We start from the raw sequence: 13,465 nt of genomic DNA, 5'->3' as shown, positions 1-13,465 counted from the left end.
CAGTTACCCCAACCCTAACCCTAACTTGGGTTTTTACCCTACTTTATTTTGGGAATGAAACATCCCCTCGTCCACGCGGTGTACTAAAAGACAGGAGGCAACCCATCCTGCAGGCCCACTTATCCTATTTCTACATGCTTGGCTTTTCCGAGGCCCTGGTTCACTCCAGGGAAGCCAAGGCTCCTGAACCCTAACCCTAACTTGAGTCTTAACCCTAATTTACTTGTGCAACTGTCACAAACCCCCATCCACAGGTTGTACTAAAAGACGGCAGGCATACCGTTCCTTTGGCCCTCTCAGTCTGTTTCACCATGCTTGGCTTCAGCAACACCCTGTTTCCATTCTGGGAAGCCAAGTCTCCTGACCCCTAACCCTAAGTTGGGTCTTAACCCTAATTTCCTATTGGGACTGAAACTTGTCCCTGTCCACAAGATGTACTAACAGGCAGTTAGTTAACCACCAATGGCTCACTCAGTCTGTTTTACCAATCTAGGCTTTACCAAGATGCTGGTTCCTTCCTGGGAAGCCTAGTGTCCCCAACCCTAACCCTAATTTGAGTCTCAACCCTAATTTCCTGTTTAGATTGAAACATCGCCCCGTCCTCACGTTGTACTTATAGAGGGTCGGCACCCCTTTCTGATGACCTGCTCAGTTCGTTTCACCAAGCTAGTCTTCCCTAAGAACCTGGTTCCCTCCTCGGAAGCCAAGTCTCCCCAACCCTAACCCTAACTTGGGGTTTTACCCAAATTTTCTAGAGGAACTTTAACATCCCCCAGTCCACGCAGTGTACTAAAAGACAGGAGGGAACACATCCTGTTGGGCCACTCAATCTGTTTCAACATGCTTGGCTTTACAGATGCCCTGGTTCCATCATGGGAAGCCAAGTCTCGCCTACCCTAACCCTAATTTGAGTCTCAACCCTCATTTCCTCTTTGGACTGAAACATACCGCCGTCCACAGAGTGTACCAAATGTCAGTATGGAAGACATCTTGATGTCCCCCTCAGGCTGATTCACCCAGCTAGGCTTCACCAAGAACCCGTTTCTTACCTAGGAAGCCCAGTTTCCCCAACCCTAACCCTAACTTGGGTTTTTACCCTACTTTATTTTGGGAATGAAACATCCCCTCGTCCACGCGGTGTACAAAAAGACAGGAGGCAACCCATCCTGCAGGCGCACTTATCCTATTTCTACATGCTTGGCTTTTCCGAGGCCCTGGTTCACTCCAGGGAAGCCAAGTCTCCCGAACCCTAACCCTAACTTGAGTCTTAACCCTAATTTACTTGTGCAACTGTCACAAACCCCCATCCACAGGTTGTACTAAAAGATGGCAGGCATACCATTCCTTTGGCCCTCTCAGTCTGTTTCACCATGCTTGGCTTCAGCAACACCCTGTTTCCATTCTGGGAAGCCAAGTCTCCTGACCCCTAACCCTAAGTTGGGTCTTAACCCTAATTTCCTCTTGGGACTGAAACATGTCCCTGTCCACAAGCTGTACTAAGGGGCAGTATGTTATCCTCCAATGGCTCACTCAGTCTGTTTGACCAATCTAGGCTTTACCAAGACGCTGGTTCCTTCCTGGGAAGCCTAGTGTCCCCAAACCTAACCCTAATTTGAGTCTCAACCCTAATTTCCTGTTTAGACTGAAACATCGCCCCGTCCTCACGTTGTACTTATAGAGGGTCGGCACCCCTTTCTGATGACCTGCTCAGTTCGTTTCACCAAGCTAGTCTTCCCTAAGAACCTGGTTCCCTCCTCGGAAGCCAAGTCTCCCCAACCCTAACCCTAACTTGGGGTTTTACCCAAATTTTCTAGAGGAACTTTAACATCCCCCAGTCCACGCAGTGTACTAAAAGACAGGAGGGAACACATCCTGTTGGGCCACTCAATCTGTTTCAACATGCTTGGCTTTACAGACGCCCTGGTTCCATCCTGGGAAGCCAAGTCTCGCCAAACCTAACCCTAATTTGATTCTCAACCCTAATTTCCTCTTTGGACTGAAACATACCGCCGTCCACAGAGTGTACCAAATGTCAGTATGGAAGACATCTTGATGTCCCCCTCAGGCAGATTCACCAAGCTAGGCTTCACCAAGAACCCGTTTCTTACCTAGGAAGCCCAGTTACCCCAACCCTAACCCTAACTTGGGTTTTTACCCTACTTTATTTTGGGAATGAAACATCCCCTCGTCCACGCGGTGTACTAAAAGACAGGAGGCAACCCATCCTGCAGGCCCACTTATCCTATTTCTACATGCTTGGCTTTTCCGAGGCCCTGGTTCACTCCAGGGAAGCCAAGGCTCCCGAACCCTAACCCTAACTTGAGTCTTAACCCTAATTTACTTGTGCAACTGTCACAAACCCCCATCCACAGGTTGTACTAAAAGACGGCAGGCATACCGTTCCTTTGGCCCTCTCAGTCTGTTTCACCATGCTTGGCTTCAGCAACACCCTGTTTCCATTCTGGGAAGCCAAGTCTCCTGACCCCTAACCCTAAGTTGGGTCTTAACCCTAATTTCCTATTGGGACTGAAACTTGTCCCTGTCCACAAGATGTACTAACAGGCAGTTAGTTAACCACCAATGGCTCACTCAGTCTGTTTTACCAATCTAGGCTTTACCAAGATGCTGGGTCCTTCCTGGGAAGCCTAGTGTCCCCAACCCTAACCCTAATTTGAGTCTCAACCCTAATTTCCTGTTTAGACTGAAACATCGCCCCGTCCTCACGTTGTACTTATAGAGGGTCGGCACCCCTTTCTGATGACCTGCTCAGTTCGTTTCACCAAGCTAGTCTTCCCTAAGAACCTGGTTCCCTCCTCGGAAGCCAAGTCTCCCCAACCCTAACCCTAACTTGGGGTTTTACCCAAATTTTCTAGAGGAACTTTAACATCCCCCAGTCCACGCAGTGTACTAAAAGACAGGAGGGAACACATCCTGTTGGGCCACTCAATCTGTTTCAACATGCTTGGCTTTACAGATGCCCTGGTTCCATCATGGGAAGCCAAGTCTCGCCTACCCTAACCCTAATTTGAGTCTCAACCCTAATTTCCTCTTTGGACTGAAACATACCGCCATCCACAGAGTGTACCAAATGTCAGTATGGAAGACATCTTGATGTCCCCCTCAGGCTGATTCACCCAGCTAGGCTTCACCAAGAACCCGTTTCTTACCTAGGAAGCCCAGTTTCCCCAACCCTAACCCTAACTTGGGTTTTTACCCTACTTTATTTTGGGAATGAAACATCCCCTCGTCCACGCGGTGTACAAAAAGACAGGAGGCAACCCATCCTGCAGGCCCACTTATCCTATTTCTACATGCTTGGCTTTTCCGAGGCCCTGGTTCACTCCAGGGAAGCCAAGTCTCCCGAACCCTAACCCTAACTTGAGTCTTAACCCTAATTTACTTGTGCAACTGTCACAAACCCCCATCCACAGGTTGTACTAAAAGACGGCAGGCATACCATTCCTTTGGCCCTCTCAGTCGGTTTCACCATGCTTGGCTTCAGCAACACCCTGTTTCCATTCTGGGAAGCCAAGTCTCCTGACCCCTAACCCTAAGTTGGGTCTTAACCCTAATTTCCTCTTGGGACTGAAAAATGTCCCTGTTCACAAGCTGTACTAATGGGCAGTATGTTATCCTCCAATGGCTCACTCAGTCTGTTTGACCAATCTAGGCTTTACCAAGACGCTGGTTCCTTCCTGGGAAGCCTAGTGTCCCCAACCCTAACCCTAATTTGAGTCTCAACCCTAATTTCCTGTTTAGACTGAAACATCGCCCCGTCCTCACGTTGTACTTATAGAGGGTCGGCCCCCCTTTCTGATGACCTGCTCAGTTCGTTTCACCAAGCTAGTCTTCCCTAAGAACCTGGTTCCCTCCTCGGAAGCCAAGTCTCCCCAACCCTAACCCTAACTTGGGTTTTTATCCAAATTTTCTAGAGGAACTTTAACATCCCCCAGTCCACGCAGTGTACTAAAAGACAGGAGGGAACACATCCTGTTGGGCCACTCAATCTGTTTCAACATGCGTGGCTTTACAGACGCCCTGGTTCCATCCTGGGAAGCCAAGTCTCGCCAACCCTAACCCTAATTTGAGTCTCAACCCTAATTTCCTCTTTGGACTGAAACATACCGCCGTCCACAGAGTGTACCAAATGTCAGTATGGAAGACATCTTGATGTCCCCCTCAGGCTGATTCACCCAGCTAGGCTTCACCAAGAACCCGTTTCTTACCTAGGAAGCCCAGTTTCCCCAACCCTAACCCTAACTTGGGTTTTGACCCTACTTTATTTTGGGAATGAAACATCCCCTCGTCCACGCGGTGTACAAAAAGACAGGAGGCAACCCATCCTGCAGGCCCACTTATCCTATTTCTACATGCTTGGCTTTTCTGAGGCCCTGGTTCACTGCAGGGAAGCCAAGTCTCCCGAACCCTAACCCTAACTTGAGTCTTAACCCTAATTTACTTGTGCAACTGTCACAAACCCCCATCCACAGGATGTACTAAAAGACGGCAGGCATACCATTCCTTTGGCCCTCTCAGTCTGTTTCACCATGCTTGGCTTCAGCAACACCCTGTTTCCATTCTGGGAAGCCAAGTCTCCTGACCCCTAACCCTAAGTTGGGTCTTAACCCTAATTTCCTCTTGGGACTGAAACATGTCCCTGTCCACAAGCTGTACTAATGGGCAGTATGTTATCCTCCAATGGCTCACTCAGTCTGTTTGACCAATCTAGGCTTTACCAAGATGCTGGTTCCTTCCTGGGAAGCCTAGTGTCCCCAACCCTAACCCTAATTTGAGTCTCAACCCTTATTTCCTGTTTAGACTGAAACATCACCCCGTCCTCACATTGTACTAAAAGACGGTCGGCACCCCTTTCTGATGACCTGCTCAGTTCGTTTCACCAAGCTAGTCTTCCCTAAGAACCTGTTTCCCTCCTTGGAAGCCAAGTCTCCCCAACCCTAACCCTAACTTGGGTATTTACCCAAATTTTCTAGAGGAACTTTAACATCCCCCAGTCCACGCAGTGTACTAAAAGACAGGAGGGAACATATCCTGTTGGGCCACTCAATCTGTTTCAACATGCTTGGCTTTACAGATGCCCTGGTTCCATAATGGGAAGCCAAGTCTCGCCTACCCTAACCCTAATTTGAGTCTCAACCCTAATTTCCTCTTTGGACTGAAACATACCGCCGTCCACAGAGTGTACCAAATGTCAGTATGGAAGACATCTTGATGTCCCCCTCAGGCTGATTCACCCAGCTAGGCTTCACCAAGAACCCGTTTCTTACCTAGGAAGCCCAGTTTCCCCAACCCTAACCCTAACTTGGGTTTTTACCCTACTTTATTTTGGGAATGAAACATCCCCTCGTCCACGCGGTGTACAAAAAGACAGGAGGCAACCTATCCTGCAGGCCCACTTATCCTATTTCTACATGCTTGGCTTTTCCGAGGCCCTGGTTCACTGCAGGGAAGCCAAGTCTCCCGAACCCTAACCCTAACTTGAGTCTTAACCCTAATTTACTTGTGCAACTGTCACAAACCCCCATCCACAGGTTGTACTAAAAGATGGCAGGCATACCATTCCTTTGGCCCTCTCAGTCTGTTTCACCATGCTTGGCTTCAGCAACACCCTGTTTCCATTCTGGGAAGCCAAGTCTCCTGACCCCTAACCCTAAGTTGGGTCTTAACCCTAATTTCCTCTTGGGACTGAAAAATGTCCCTGTCCACAAGCTGTACTAATGGGCAGTATGTTATCCTCCAATGGCTCACTCAGTCTGTTTGACCAATCTAGGCTTTACCAAGACGCTGGTTCCTTCCTGGGAAGCCTAGTGTCCCCAACCCTAACCCTAATTTGAGTCTCAACCCTAATTTCCTGTTTAGACTGAAACATCGCCCCGTCCTCACGTTGTACTTATAGAGGGTCGGCCCCCCTTTCTGATGACCTGCTCAGTTCGTTTCACCAAGCTAGTCTTCCCTAAGAACCTGGTTCCCTCCTCGGAAGCCAAGTCTCCCCAACCCTAACCCTAACTTGGGTTTTTACCCAAATTTTCTAGAGGAACTTTAACATCCCCCAGTCCACGCAGTGTACTAAAAGACAGGAGGGAACACATCCTGTTGGGCCACTCAATCTTTTTCAACATGCGTGGCTTTACAGACGCCCTGGTTCCAAACTGGGAAGCCAAGTCTCGCCAACCCTAACCCTAATTTGAGTCTCAACCCTAATTTCCTCTTTGGACTGAAACATACCGCCGTCCACAGAGTGTACCAAATGTCAGTATGGAAGACATCTTGATGTCCCCCTCAGGCTGATTCACCCAGCTAGGCTTCACCAAGAACCCGTTTCTTACCTAGGAAGCCCAGTTTCCCCAACCCTAACCCTAACTTGGGTTTTGACCCTACTTTATTTTGGGAATGAAACATCCCCTCGTCCACGCGGTGTACAAAAAGACAGGAGGCAACCCATCCTGCAGGCCCACTTATCCTATTTCTACATGCTTGGCTTTTCCGAGGCCCTGGTTCACTGCAGGGAAGCCAAGTCTCCCGAACCCTAACCCTAACTTGAGTCTTAACCCTAATTTACTTGTGCAACTGTCACAAACCCCCATCCACAGGTTGTACTAAAAGACGGCAGGCATACCATTCCTTTGGCCCTCTCAGTCTGTTTCACCATGCTTGGCTTCAGCAACACCCTGTTTCCATTCTGGGAAGCCAAGTCTCCTGACCCCTAACCCTAAGTTGGGTCTTAACCCTAATTTCCTCTTGGGACTGAAACATGTCCCTGTCCACAAGCTGTACTAATGGGCAGTATGTTATCCTCCAATGGCTCACTCAGTCTGTTTGACCAATCTAGGCTTTACCAAGACGCTGGTTCCTTCCTGGGAAGCCTAGTGTCCCCAACCCTAACCCTAATTTGAGTCTCAACCCTAATTTCCTGTTTAGATTGAAACATCGCCCCGTCCTCACGTTGTACTTACAGAGGGTCGGCACCCCTTTCTGATGACCTGCTCAGTTCGTTTCACCAAGCTAGTCTTCCCTGAGAACCTGGTTCCCTCCTCGGAAGACAAGTCTCCCCAACCCTAACCCTAACTTGGGTTTTTACCCAAATTTTCTAGAGGACCTTTAACATCCCCCAGTCCACGCAGTGTACTAAAAGACAGGAGGGAACACATCCTGTTGGGCCACTCAATCTGTTTCAACATGCTTGGCTTTACAGATGCCCTGGTTCCATCATGGGAAGCCAAGTCTCGCCTACCCTAACCCTAATTTGAGTCTCAACCCTCATTTCCTCTTTGGACTGAAACATACCGCCGTCCACAGAGTGTACCAAATGTCAGTATGGAAGACATCTTGATGTCCCCCTCAGGCTGATTCACCCAGCTAGGCTTCACCAAGAACCCGTTTCTTACCTAGGAAGCCCAGTTTCCCCAACCCTAACCCTAACTTGGGTTTTTACCCTACTTTATTTTGGGAATGAAACATCCCCTCGTCCACGCGGTGTACAAAAAGACAGGAGGCAACCCATCCTGCATGCCCACTTATCCTATTTCTACATGCTTGGCTTTTCCGAGGCCCTGGTTCACTCCAGGGAAGCCAAGTCTCCCGAACCCTAACCCTAACTTGAGTCTTAACCCTAATTTACTTGTGCAACTGTCACAAACCCCCATCCACAGGTTGTACTAAAAGATGGCAGGCATACCATTCCTTTGGCCCTCTCAGTCTGTTTCACCATGCTTGGCTTCAGCAACACTCTGTTTCCATTCTGGGAAGCCAAGTCTCCTGACCCCTAACCCTAAGTTGGGTCTTAACCCTAATTTCCTCTTGGGACTGAAAAATGTCCCTGTTCACAAGCTGTACTAAGGGGCAGTATGTTATCCTCCAATGGCTCACTCAGTCTGTTTGACCAATCTAGGCTTTGCCAAGACGCTGGTTCCTTCCTGGGAAGCCTAGTGTCCCCAACCCTAACCCTAATTTGAGTCTCAACCCTAATTTCCTGTTTAGACTGAAACATCGCCCCGTCCTCACGTTGTACTTATAGAGGGTCGGGCCCCTTTCTGATGACCTGCTCAGTTCGTTTCACCAAGCTAGTCTTCCCTAAGAACCTGGTTCCCTCCTCGGAAGCCAAGTCTCCCCAACCCTAACCCGAACTTGGGTTTTTATCCAAATTTTCTAGAGGAACTTTAACATCCCCCAGTCCACGCAGTGTACTAAAAGACAGGAGGGAACACATCCTGTTGGGCCACTCAATCTGTTTCAACATGCGTGGCTTTACAGACGCCCTGGTTCCATCCTGGGAAGCCAAGTCTCGCCAACCCTAACCCTAATTTGAGTCTCAACCCTAATTTCCTCTTTGGACTGAAACATACCGCCGTCCACAGAGTGTACCAAATGTCAGTATGGAAGACATCTTGATGTCCCCCTCAGGCTGATTCACCCAGCTAGGCTTCACCAAGAACCCGTTTCTTACCTAGGAAGCCCAGTTTCCCCAACCCTAACCCTAACTTGGGTTTTGACCCTACTTTATTTTGGGAATGAAACATCCCCTCGTCCACGCGGTGTACAAAAAGACAGGAGGCAACCCATCCTGCAGGCCCACTTATCCTATTTCTACATGCTTGGCTTTTCTGAGGCCCTGGTTCACTGCAGGGAAGCCAAGTCTCCCGAACCCTAACCCTAACTTGAGTCTTAACCCTAATTTACTTGTGCAACTGTCACAAACCCCCATCCACAGGATGTACTAAAAGACGGCAGGCATACCATTCCTTTGGCCCTCTCAGTCTGTTTCACCATGCTTGGCTTCAGCAACACCCTGTTTCCATTCTGGGAAGCCAAGTCTCCTGACCCCTAACCCTAAGTTGGGTCTTAACCCTAATTTCCTCTTGGGACTGAAACATGTCCCTGTACACAAGCTGTACTAATGGGCAGTATGTTATCCTCCAATGGCTCACTCAGTCTGTTTGACCAATCTAGGCTTTACCAAGACGCTGGTTCCTTCCTGGGAAGCCTAGTGTCCCCAACCCTAACCCTAATTTGAGTCTCAACCCTTATTTCCTGTTTAGACTGAAACATCACCCCGTCCTCACATTGTACTAAAAGACGGTCGGCACCCCTTTCTGATGACCTGCTCAGTTCGTTTCACCAAGGTAGTCTTCCCTAAGAACCTGTTTCCCTCCTCGGAAGCCAAGTCTCCCCAACCCTAACCCTAACTTGGGTATTTACCCAAATTTTCTAGAGGAACTTTAACATCCCCCAGTCCACGCAGTGTACTAAAAGACAGGAGGGAACACATCCTGTTGGGCCACTCAATCTGTTTCAACATGCTTGGCTTTACAGATGCCCTGGTTCCATAATGGGAAGCCAAGTCTCGCCTACCCTAACCCTAATTTGAGTCTCAACCCTAATTTCCTCTTTGGACTGAAACATACCGCCGTCCACAGAGTGTACCAAATGTCAGTATGGAAGACATCTTGATGTCCCCCTCAGGCTGATTCACCCAGCTAGGCTTCACCAAGAACCCGTTTCTTACCTAGGAAGCCCAGTTTCCCCAACCCTAACCCTAACTTGGGTTTTTACCCTACTTTATTTTGGGAATGAAACATCCCCTCGTCCACGCGGTGTACAAAAAGACAGGAGGCAACCCATCCTGCAGGCCCACTTATCCTATTTCTACATGCTTGGCTTTTCCGAGGCCCTGGTTCACTGCAGGGAAGCCAAGTCTCCCGAACACTAACCCTAACTTGAGTCTTAACCCTAATTTACTTGTGCAACTGTCACAAACCCCCATCCACAGGTTGTACTAAAAGATGGCAGGCATACCATTCCTTTGGCCCTCTCAGTCTGTTTCACCATGCTTGGCTTCAGCAACACCCTGTTTCCATTCTGGGAAGCCAAGTCTCCTGACCCCTAACCCTAAGTTGGGTCTTAACCCTAATTTCCTCTTGGGACTGAAACATGTCCCTGTCCACAAGCTGTACTAATGGGCAGTATGTTATCCTCCAATGGCTCACTCAGTCTGTTTGACCAATCTAGGCTTTACCAAGACGCTGGTTCCTTCCTGGGAAGCCTAGTGTCCCCAACCCTAACCCTAATTTGAGTCTCAACCCTTATTTCCTGTTTAGACTGAAACATCACCCCGTCCTCACATTGTACTAAAAGACGGTCGGCACCCCTTTCTGATGACCTGCTCAGTTCGTTTCACCAAGCTAGTCTTCCCTAAGAACCTGTTTCCCTCCTCGGAAGCCAAGTCTCCCCAACCCTAACCCTAACTTGGGTATTTACCCAAATTTTCTAGAGGAACTTTAACATCCCCCAGTCCACGCAGTGTACTAAAAGACAGGAGGGAACACATCCAGTTGGGCCACTCAATCTGTTTCAACATGCTTGGCTTTACAGATGCCCTGGTTCCATAATGGGAAGCCAAGTCTCGCCTACCCTAACCCTAATTTGAGTCTCAACCCTAATTTCCTCTTTGGACTGAAACATACCGCCGTCCACAGAGTGTACCAAATGTCAGTATGGAAGACATCTTGATGTCCCCCTCAGGCTGATTCACCCAGCTAGGCTTCACCAAGAACCCGTTTCTTACCTAGGAAGCCCAGTTTCCCCAACCCTAACCCTAACTTGGGTTTTGACCCTACTTTATTTTGGGAATGAAACATCCCCTCGTCCACGCGGTGTACAAAAAGACAGGAGGCAACCCATCCTGCAGGCCCACTTATCCTATTTCTACATGCTTGGCTTTTCCGAGGCCCTGGTTCACTGCAGGGAAGCCAAGTCTCCCGAACCCTAACCCTAACTTGAGTCTTAACCCTAATTTACTTGTGCAACTGTCACAAACCCCCATCCACAGGTTGTACTAAAAGACGGCAAGCATACCATTCCTTTGGCCCTCTCAGTCTGTTTCACCATGCTTGGCTTCAGCAACACCCTGTTTCCATTCTGGGAAGCCAAGTCTCCTGACCCCTAACCCTAAGTTGGGTCTTAACCCTAATTTCCTCTTGGGACTGAAACATGTCCCTGTCCACAAGCTGTACTAATGGGCAGTATGTTATCCTCCAATGGCTCACTCAGTCTGTTTGACCAATCTAGGCTTTACCAAGACGCTGGTTCCTTCCTGGGAAGCCTAGTGTCCCCAACCCTAACCCTAATTTGAGTCTCAACCCTTATTTCCTGTTTAGATTGAAACATCGCCCCGTCCTCACGTTGTAGTTATAGAGGGTCGGCACCCCTTTCTGATGACCTGCTCAGTTCGTTTCACCAAGCTAGTCTTCCCTGAGAACCTGGTTCCCTCCTCGGAAGACAAGTCTCCCCAACCCTAACCCTAACTTGGGTTTTTACCCAAATTTTCTAGAGGAACTTTAACATCCCCCAGTCCACGCAGTGTACTAAAAGACAGGAGGGAACACATCCTGTTGGGCCACTCAATCTGTTTCAACATGCTTGGCTTTACAGATGCCCTGGTTCCATCCTGGGAAGCCAAGTCTCGCCAACCCTAACCCTAATTTGAGTCTCAACCCTAATTTCCTCTTTCGACTGAAACATACCGCCGTCCACAAAGTGTACCAAATGTCAGTATGGAAGACATCTTGATGTCCCCCTCAGGCTGATTCACCCAGCTAGGCTTCACCAAGAACCCGTTTCTTACCTAGGAAGCCCAGTTTCCCCAACCCTAACCCTAACTTGGGTTTTGACCCTACTTTATTTTGGGAATGAAACATCCCCTCGTCCACGCGGTGTACAAAAAGACAGGAGGCAACCCATCCTGCAGGCCCACTTATCCTATTTCTACATGCTTGGCTTTTCCGAGGCCCTGGTTCACTGCAGGGAAGCCAAGTCTCCCGAACCCTAACCCTAACTTGAGTCTTAACCCTAATTTACTTGTGCAACTGTCACAAACCCCCATCCACAGGTTGTACTAAAAGACGGCAGGCATACCATTCCTTTGGCCCTCTCAGTCTGTTTCACCATGCTTGGCTTCAGCAACACCCTGTTTCCATTCTGGGAAGCCAAGTCTCCTGACCCCTAACCCTAAGTTGGGTCTTAACCCTAATTTCCTCTTGGGACTGAAAAATGTCCCTGTTCACAAGCTGTACTAATGGGCAGTATGTTATCCTCCAATGGCTCACTCAGTCTGTTTTACCAATCTAGGCTTTACCAAGACGCTGGTTCCTTCCTGGGAAGCCTAGTGTCCCCAACCCTAACCCTAATTTGAGTCTCAACCCTAATTTCCTGTTTAGACTGAAACATCGCCCCGTCCTCACGTTGTACTTATAGAGGGTCGGCACCCCTTTCTGATGACCTGCTCAGTTCGTTTCACCAAGCTAGTCTTCCCTAAGAACCTGGTTCCCTCCTCGGAAGCCAAGTCTCCCCAACCCTAACCCTAACTTGGGTTTTTACCCAAATTTTCTAGAGGAACTTTAACATCCCCCAGTCCACGCAGTGTACTAAAAGACAGGAGGGAACACATCCTGTTGGGCCACTCAATCTGTTTCAACATGCTTGGCTTGACAGACGCCCTGGTTCCATCCTGGGAAGCCAAGTCTCGCCAAACCTAACCCTAATTTGATTCTCAACCCTAATTTCCTCTTTGGACTGAAACATACCGCCGTCCACAGAGTGTACCAAATGTCAGTATGGAAGACATCTTGATGTCCCCCTCAGGCAGATTCACCAAGCTAGGCTTCACCAAGAACCCGTTTCTTACCTAGGAAGCCCAGTTACCCCAACCCTAACCCTAACTTGGGTTTTTACCCTACTTTATTTTGGGAATGAAACATCCCCTCGTCCACGCGGTGTACTAAAAGACAGGAGGCAACCCATCCTGCAGGCCCACTTATCCTATTTCTACATGCTTGGCTTTTCCGAGGCCCTGGTTCACTCCAGGGAAGCCAAGGCTCCCGAACCCTAACCCTAACTTGAGTCTTAACCCTAATTTACTTGTGCAACTGTCACAAACCCCCATCCACAGGTTGTACTAAAAGACGGCAGGGATACCGTTCCTTTGGCCCTCTCAGTCTGTTTCACCATGCTTGGCTTCAGCAACACCCTGTTTCCATTCTGGGAAGCCAAGTCTCCTGACCCCTAACCCTAAGTTGGGTCTTAACCCGAATTTCCTATTGGGACTGAAACGTGTCCCTGTCCACAAGATGTACTAACAGGCAGTTAGTTAACCACCAATGGCTCACTCAGTCTGTTTTACCAATCTAGGCTTTACCAAGATGCTGGTTCCTTCCTGGGAAGCCTAGTGTCCCCAACCCTAACCCTAATTTGAGTCTCAACCCTAATTTCCTGTTTAGATTGAAACATCGCCCCGTCCTCACGTTGTACTTATACAGGGTCGGCCCCCCTTTCTGATGACCTGCTCAGTTCGTTTCACCAAGCTAGTCTTCCCTAAGAACCTGGTTCCCTCCTCGGAAGCCAAGTCTCCCCAACCCTAACCCTAACTTGGGTTTTTACCCAAATTTTCTAGAGG

This window comes from Heloderma suspectum, chromosome 1, assembly GCF_057233095.1.
Source record: "Heloderma suspectum isolate Gila_16-S chromosome 1, 16-S_ref, whole genome shotgun sequence".
Classification (NCBI taxonomy): Eukaryota; Metazoa; Chordata; class Lepidosauria; order Squamata; family Helodermatidae; genus Heloderma; species Heloderma suspectum.
Note: the sequence above shows the minus strand (reverse complement) of the source record.